General features: G+C 40.4%; 1 pseudogene; it reads right to left on the bottom strand.

Annotated features, from left to right (window-relative positions):
- Window positions 1-1,233: 1,233 nt before the first annotated feature.
- LOC124799470 lies at window positions 1,234-1,351 on the bottom strand (annotated as a pseudogene).
- Between the last annotated feature and the right edge of the window lie 7,695 nt (window positions 1,352-9,046).

The following is a 9,046-nucleotide window of genomic DNA, read 5'->3' as shown; positions in this document are numbered from 1 at the left end:
CGCTAAGATAACAACACGAGAACGTACGACTCACCATTAATTCTACAGTAATTTGTCCACAGTTTTCGTGAGAAAAAGTAGATCGCTTCACAGTTAATTTGTAATTCTGGCTGAGGTTTGAAAATTTCCCATTTCTATTACTAAGCAGTTACTGGCGACATGGAAGTTGAGGGGCAGCCACATGGTGATGGATTTCATAATCGTAGAAAAGGTGTTCTCAAAATGTTGTGTCTGCAATTGTTAGCGGTCGGCTAATATTTTAGCTTGTGCGGTTGCCCACTTTCTTTCGTTATGTCTGTTCGCAGCTAGAATGCACGCTCCCGTTGAGTGACAGTAATCGTTCACTTGTGTTTCAGTTCTGAACCTAATTAGTTGAGACACAACTGTTGGTAAAGAATGCAAAAAAATACCAAAAACACGTTATTGGAGTACTGTCAGTTTTCCGTATACGTTTGTAACTTTCCGTCGCAGCATAGCAGACGGAGTCCCGATACACTGCACGCATAAGACGTTGATAACTACACAGACGAAGTGCAGATTATCAGTCGCTAACAAGTACTCTTAAAGACTTCGGTACAGCTGATCGTCGGAAAATAAATAGGCTGTTGCTGAGGCTCCTGCATGACTTCATACAGAGCATTACACTCCCGTAACGTTTTTAGCAAGGGATTGCTAGAACTGATAATTTTGTGTAGGAGATTTTTAGACTTTTAGATTTTTTTAAAATATGTGTTTCCATTTTCATCAGTTACAGTCAGCCATTTTGTACATATTGCTTGCCAAGTGTAAATTAGTTTTATTTCGTTCCGTAACGCTTTCGAAACACTCTTCAGGAAATAAGAACTGATATCTTGATTACGGTTGAATTTAGGACGCTTCGTTTGTAGAAGCATGTGTGTCCAAGAATCTTATAATAAAAGTGAACGTTATTAAGAAAGGAAATACGTGATATTGATTTTCAGAGAAAGAAGTTTCCCTGTATTTACCTCTTATTTTTTGTTGAAGTGGAGGCATTTATAACATCGCTGTTAAGATAAAACAGAAAAGTACGCAAGCAGGTAAAAAATGTCATAAGACTGCTAGTAGATGATGCGGTAAGTTAATACCGATATGGATGGGCATGTGGTCAGCACACCGCTCTCCCGACCGTATGTCAGTTTCCGAGGCCGGAGACGCTATCTCTCAATCAAGTAGCTGTTCAATTTGCTTCACAAGCGCTGAGTGCACCCTGTTTGCCAACAGCGCTCGGCAGACCGGATGGTCAGCCATCCGAGTGCTAGCCCAGCCCGACAGCGCTTAACTTCGGTGATCTGACGGGAACCGGTGTTGCCACTGCGGCAAGGCCGTTGGCATAACGATTTACCTGATGAATTTAAATAGATCATCTCACAACATCGTCGGGTTCTTTCATCAGAGCATACGTCTTTTCCATAGAATACGCGGTATACCCGTGGCCGTTTCATGCAGGTGCGATGAAATGTGTGGATTTCGATATTATTGACGATAGTAGGTGTATTTCTTCAGGTATGCCTTCATCTTCGATGCTAGAGATATCATGTCCATAGCACATGACCATAACTATGGTACAGATAACTAATAACAATTGAAATCCTGCTCCCAAATTAAAAAAAAAATAATAATAATTTTCGTGTGGCTCAACGGCCTGATGCCATCCTTAGAATTGTACATCTCCACTTCATCTACGAGCGTGTCGCAAGTAATGCTACTGGTGAAAGGGGGCCTGAAATCCAGCGTGGAATGTCGACCACTGGAAAATATTCACATCACTGAGAGGTGCAGACTAGGTTGAAGGTAAGTCTCGAGATGTGCTGCTTCACCACTAAACCACCAGCCCCCACCGTGTGCAGCACGACTGATACGTCAGTGAGCTCCACTGAGGGGTGACAAACCAGATCGTGATAAACTGCACCGAATGAATAATCTTTATGTAGCAGAATGTTACTGTCTGGCCAGAATCGCGTACGAAATACGGATCATTTCGAATTGCATTTTTTTCTAGTCCTAAAGATTGAGAAATACATGGCTGGATGAGCGATCATCACGCACTCGATCGGTACTCACTGACGATGGCGGCTGTCCAGCCTTATAGATCACGGCATTAAAACGTGTTACATGTTCCACATACCAGGTGACTGCCACTGAACCTCGATGTATAGAAAGCAGCGTCCTGACTGACTGGCTCATCATCGGCCAGCGCAAACTGCTGAGGACGGAAACGTGAAATTTGGAGAAAGTGGGATCTTATGCTGTAGGCATCGCTCAGTAAGCGATTTTCCGAAATTCCATCCCTGAGGGGATGAAATAGGTTATGCGGTGTGTTTTTGAAAATATGTCGCTATTAAAGCAATTTCAAAGACAGAACAACGAAAATTGCTGTCTAGTTTCTGGTTCAGAAACAAAGAAATACGTGTTTTACAATTTTAGAAATTTAATGCCTAAGGGGGTGACACAGGGGAAGAAAGTTTTTATGGAAATATTTCATTAGAAAGATATTTTCGAAGCTAAATCTATGAAAATTTTTATTTGGCTTCTCGGTAGGAAATAAAAAGTAATACGCTTCAGTGTGTTTGGTTATTTAGACCCTGAGGGGGCGAAACAGAGGACGAAAACTGTTATGAAAATATTTCATTATGAAAGCACTTTAAGCTAAATCTAAACAAAATTGTGTGTGGCTTTTCGGCTAAAACAAAGACTTAGTTCAGTTAAAAAAAAGACTTATTTCAGTGGTTTCGAAAATACAACCTCTATGGGGGTGAAATTAGGTATGAAAATCTTCATGAAAATATTTCGTTATATTAAAATGTTGTTAAAGGTAGATCTGTGAAAATTTGTATTTAATTTCTAAAGAGATATGGGTTAGGGGATGAAAGTTTATGTGGAAATATCACCGTAAAAACTCAAAAGGCATGATTAACAAAAGCCTCTGACTCTAGCTGCCAGAATCGCTTTTTGATCACAATTACTTCCGGAGAAGACTATGCTCCTAAGGCCTTAATTAGCGTATGAAGTTACGATGATGTTTCAGTCTGTGAAAAACATATAATTTCGATTAAATGTGAACAAAAATCTATGCCGACCAGTGAAGCAGCGGTCGCAACGCAAGGGATCACGGAACAGGACATCCATTTAATTTGCCTGAACGCTTATTCACAGTTACGCGTACACTCAATATAACGGTCATAAGAAAGTCGATGTCACGTTGCGATTTAGTTATTTGAAGATGTAACTTCAATGTCTTTGCTAATTGCTGTGGAAGCTCCGTGTTGCTTTCTTGTAGCAAACGATTTATTAATTTTGTTTGGCAAGCTGTAAAGCTTTTTTCCCGTCAAATATCGTTCAGTATGTGAGTGGACCTGGTAATAAAGCGCCGATATAAAGTGAACTGTGGACAGCGGCGGCCAGTGCGTCCGTCGCAGCGGCAGATGGCGGTGCCCGCTCCCCGCTCCCCGCTGTTCTGCGCTCGTTGAGATGTGCACTGAGCGGACAGGTTTAATTTCCGCCTGCGACAGGGCTACACATCTGGCCTGATACAGATCTCATTGTCACGGGTCTCGAGCTTCCTCATCAAACCGCCCTGTCAAATCAGCAGAATCGCTATCGCTCTTTATTTCCAATATCTAACGACAAGCAATGCCGTCTGACAGAACAGTGTATACTGATGTGTGAGATAGTATCACAGCCTCATTCAGGTTAACAAAAACTACAGCCAACTCTTGTTCCTTCAGGAAGTCTGTAAACAGTCTTAATCCTTGTCTGTCGTGGACTCGGTGATAGCAAGGTTTGTACTGCCATATATATATATATATATATATATATATATATATATAAAACTCTTGACTGTTTATTCAATATAAATACAGAAAACTGCGACCAGTTTCTTGAAACGGTTAAACCGGTTTTCGAATCTTTTCAGGTTCATCTTCAGATAGTGCACAGGAGGTTACATGAGTCTTTCGTAGCGTAATCCTGGGTGCTGGCTATGTGACAAGAATATGGAATATACTTTAATGTGTGGCCTTGAATACTGTTTATATAGCGAGTGGATCAAAAATCGTAGACAACATTCCATTGGAACTACTGATGGCCCTGGGAGAGCCAGTCGTGACAAAACTCTACCATCTGGTGAGCAAGATGTATGAAACAGGCGAAATACCCTCAGACTTCAAGAAGAATATAATAATTCCAATCCCAAAGAAAGCAGGTGTTGACAGATGTGAAAATTACCGAACTATCAGTTTAATGAGTCACAGCTGCAAAATACTATCACGAATTCTTTACAGACGAATGGAAAAACTAGTAGAAGCCAACCTCGGGGAAGATCAGTTTGGATTCCGTAGAAACACTGGAACACGTGAGGCAATACTGACCTTATCTTAGAAGAAAGATTAAAGAAAGGCAAACGTACGTTTCTAGCATTTGTAGACTTAGAGAAAGCTTTTGACAATGTTGACTGGAATACTCTCTTTCAAATTCTAAAGGTGGCAGGGGTAAAATACAGGGAGCGAAAGGCTATTTACAACTGGTACATAAACCAGATGGCAGTTATAAGAGTCGAGGGACATGAAAAGGGAAGCAGTGGTTGGGAAGGGAGTAAGACAGGGTTGTAGCCTCTCCCCGATGTTGTTCAATCTGTATACTGAGCAAGCAGTAAAGGAAACAAAAGAAAAATTCGGAGTAGGTATTAAAATTCATGGAGAAGAAGTAAAAACTTTGAGGTTCGCCGATGATATTGTAATTCTGTCAGAGACAGCAAAGGACTTGGAAGAGCAGTTGAACGGAATGGACAGTGTCTTGAAAGGAGGATATAAGATGAACATCAACAAAAGCAAAACGAGGATAATGGAATGTAGTCGAATTAAATCGGGTGATGCTGAGGGAATTAGATTAGGAAATGAGACACTTAAAGTAGTAAAGGGGTTTTGTTATTTGGGGAGCAAAATAACTGATGGTGGTCGAAGTAGGGAGGATGTAAAATGTAGACTGGCAATGGCAAGGAAATCGTTTCTGAAGAAGAGAAATTTGTTAACATCCAGTATTGATTTAAGTGTCAGGAAGTCATTTCTGAAAGTATTTGTGTGGAGTGTAGCCATGTATGGAAGTGAAACATGGACGATAAATAGTTTGGACAAGAAGAGAATAGAAGCTTTCGAAATATGGTGCTACAGAAGAATGCTGAAGATTAGATGGGTAGATCACATAACTAATGAGGAGGTATTGAATAGGATTGGGGAGAAGTTTGTGGCACAACTTGACCAGAAGAAGGGATCGGTTGGTAGGACATGTTCTGAGGCATCAAGGGATCACCAATTTAGTACTGGAGGGCAGCGTGGCGGGTAAAAATCGTAGAGGGAGACCAAGAGATGAATACACTAAGCAGATTCAGAAGGATGTAGGTTGCAGTAGGTAGTGGGAGATAAAGAAGCTTGCACGGGATAGAGTAGCGTGGAGAGCTGCATCAAACCAGTCTCAGGACTGAAGACCACAACTACTATATATATATATATATATATAATATAATATATGTGTGTGTGTGTAAAAAATTAATGCGAATATTACTTCAGTATGACTATCTCCCTAGGGATATATTTTATGCAGAATTTGTTTCTACGTAGTTTGACCTCCGTTTCTAAAGACTTTCTGTATTTGTAAGATGAAAATCATTCTATATGCTACTTTTGACAACCAAAGTATTCTGACATAAATGCTGACTCTTTGTTAGAAATCTGAAAGTTATGGTTCACTAGTATCTTAAAATTCTCACCGCTCAGCGAAAAAAATTCAGTAATACAAAAATAGACGAATTACTTAAAACGATCAGTATGGCGCGCTGGTGAAACACTGGACTCTCATTCGGCAAGAATGAGGTTTAAAATCCTGTTCGGATATTCAGATTTATCTACTCGTGATTTCGCGTAAATTCTTAAGAGGACACGACTCATTTCCTTCTCTATCCTTCCCAATCCGCATGTGTGTTCGTTATGCAATAACCTCGCCGTTGGCATGTTCAAACTGGAAAAATTGTGATCGAGAGTCGAACAACTCTTAAAAGTATTTACTTAACAGAACAGGAGTGCTGCTTGTAAGCAACCGTCTACAAAACGTTAAAATGGATCAGATAAGACAACACTAACATTTGTCCTTAAAACAACGGTCAGTTTCCTTTCCGGACTGAATTTTGATGGAGAAAGCTTTACTGTAGGTTTCACAACTCCTGCTTACATGGACTAATGCCGAAGGAGGCGTAAAAGAAACGTAGCAATGAATTCCACCTGATTGTTTCGGACCGTTAGCAAACGAGCCTAAAAGCTCCCTAAAATTTATATTGTCGATCAGCTCAAAAATATCCTTCTAAAGTGTGAATCGCGGTTCTAACGTGGACAAAAATAATTCTTCGAACTTTTTTATATTAAATCTGTCATATCACAGAAACGGTTAAATCCCTTACAGACATCCTTACTAAAAACTTTTTAACATCGTAGTTTTTACTGTCTTGTTCAAATACTACAGCTACAGAATTATCTTTAAAAACGATAAAAATTCTTTGTAACCAGTAACTAAAAGGTTGCTGAACATTTCTGTTTTAATACAGTTTTGTCACTAACTGAGTAGGGTTATATTTAAAGATACAGACTTGTCACCTAACATCTATTGTGGCAATTGAAATGGAAATTTGGTTGTAGTAAAGCCGTGCCTTCGAAAGCCAGTTTTCAATAAACTGTCTATCAGATGGACAGGAAACTTTTCTGTTCCATTTTGAAGCAGTCTGCAGCGATAAATCAGCACCTAATCATCATACATATTACTTCCTTTTCTTTGGCTTCGTGTAACCAGTTTTTGAACAAAATAGTTTCTTATGTACTAAGATTATTTCACGGCGTTGCAGTACATTTGGCATTATCGAGCATAAAATGTGAAATATAAACAGGACTGCACATTTTGGTTCTGATACAGTGATTTAATTAAACAAGATGTGAATAGTGTGAAGGTGGCGTCGGTATCCAAAGTTGTAAGTTGTACTGATTTCGAAACTGGAGAAGAGTGCAACGAGATCATAGTTTATGATTGCAATTTTGGCTATTTGTGATTGTTTGGGATATACCTAAATCAGAAACGGGATGCTAGCATGCCTCGATGTGAAAAACGTGAACAATAATTTCCCTATAATAGAAGCACTTGAAACTATTAGACGTATCCTGCTAACCCATAATGAGTACAGCAGAATGTAAAGAACTAACAGAACTTTAACAGTTCATTTCAAAATGTAGCTTCCTTTTTCTTTTTCTTCAAGTGACAAATTATATTATCAAAACATTGTGATGGAATAGGTTGGTATTTTAGTAGATATATTTTTGAACTATATAGAAATTAAATTTTTTCTGAAGTTTAAATAGCTAAAAGAAAAAGGTATTAAGGTATTATGAACGTTACTTCAGTGATATTTTTTAACTGATCGAAGGTGAAACTATTAAGGTTAACGCATTTCGAAGCAATAGGCACCAAGGTATCGCAGTAGCTCAGTGGCGGATACATATGAGAGGAGGAGGGGGGGGGGGGGGTCGCGGAGAGATGTTTTAGAAAATTTAATATTATGCGTCGTTTGCAAGTTAACAATGGACTAAAACTTACAGTAAAACATGGGTTGAGAAGTGCGTACGACAAATTCGGGGCCTCTGGGATGTCAGTGGCGACCACAAAGTTTCCGTTTTAGGGCATTGTTGCAGCGTATATGCAAAGTAGCGGGTATATAAACACCGACATGCCTTAGTGAGGCATTCGTGTGTTTTCAGAGTGAGTGCGCTAAATACAGAAACGTGAACAAAGTGGCGTTATTACCAAATTGCCTAAACAGAATCAACGTTTTGTTGCTCTTTCCTCGGCTTCCACAGTACAAACACCGGTAGACATACATCGGAGAATGAAGAATGTGTATGGAGCAGCAACCTGGTGAAAATCATTGTTGAGGAATGGTGCCCCAAGTTCTGCTCTGGTCACGATTCGACCGCGCTGTTGGACCTGGGAGGCCAGCATCGACTGGGATACTCAAGTGGCAGACACTCCAGTGCTCGTCCTATAGGCCTGATCTCTCTACATGCGAATATCACTCCTTCGGTCCCCTAAAAAACGTGTTGAAGGGTTGACGATTCCTGGCGGACGAAGAAGTGTATCAGCCAGTTATGGACGTCATCACACAGGACGACATGTTATTTCACCAAACGAATATTTTCAGTCTGAGCGTCTGTGGTTGATTGCCTCAGTGGTCATGGCAATTTTGCCTGATTGGCATACCGACTCTGAACTGTACAGCCTTCAAATGGAAACTTTTTATCGCCCCTTATAGGATTGGTTCAAATGGCTCTGAGCACTATGCGACTTCTGAGATCATCAGTCGCCTAGAATTTAGAACTAATTAAACCTAACTAACCTAAGGACATCACACACATCCATGCCCGAGGCAGGATTCGAACCTGCGACGTAGCGGTCGCCCGGTTCCAGACTGTGGCGCCTAGAACTGCACGGCCACTCCGGCCGGCTCCCTATAGGATTGACAGCAATAGCTGTGATAAGTGCTACACCGGCGAACAGGCCGTTCTTTTGATATGGGGTTTAAGGAACATTTACCACCATGTAATATAACTGAAATTTGGTTGCATTAAGCAGAGATAGGCTATACTATAGGGAACATTGAGAATAGGTCGTGTTCTCAATTTGCTGGAGGTGCTTGAATTTTTTTGTAAACGAGAAGCAAGCGACAGCAAGAAGCTCAGTGGACGAAGCGATGTTGTGCGCAGTACCTACATTGCTCTACTTGACTACATCCTGCTTTAATCGTCTAACGCCTGTCTCGATGTGTGTGTCTTTTATGATCATCAGCCAGAACAGATCGCGTTGGATCTATGCATTATTTTGTTATGATGCTCGTGTCGCTGTCTTGTTCGATTGCCTCTTCTCTGTTTTTACTATGTATTTCATTGGCTGCGCGATCCCATTAATTACCTGGTACAGTTGTTTGTGATTCACCTGCAGG

Source organism: Schistocerca piceifrons, chromosome 5 (assembly GCF_021461385.2).
Source record: "Schistocerca piceifrons isolate TAMUIC-IGC-003096 chromosome 5, iqSchPice1.1, whole genome shotgun sequence".
Lineage (NCBI taxonomy): Eukaryota > Metazoa > Arthropoda > Insecta > Orthoptera > Acrididae > Schistocerca > Schistocerca piceifrons.
Note: the sequence above shows the minus strand (reverse complement) of the source record. Positions and strands in the feature narration are given on the sequence as shown.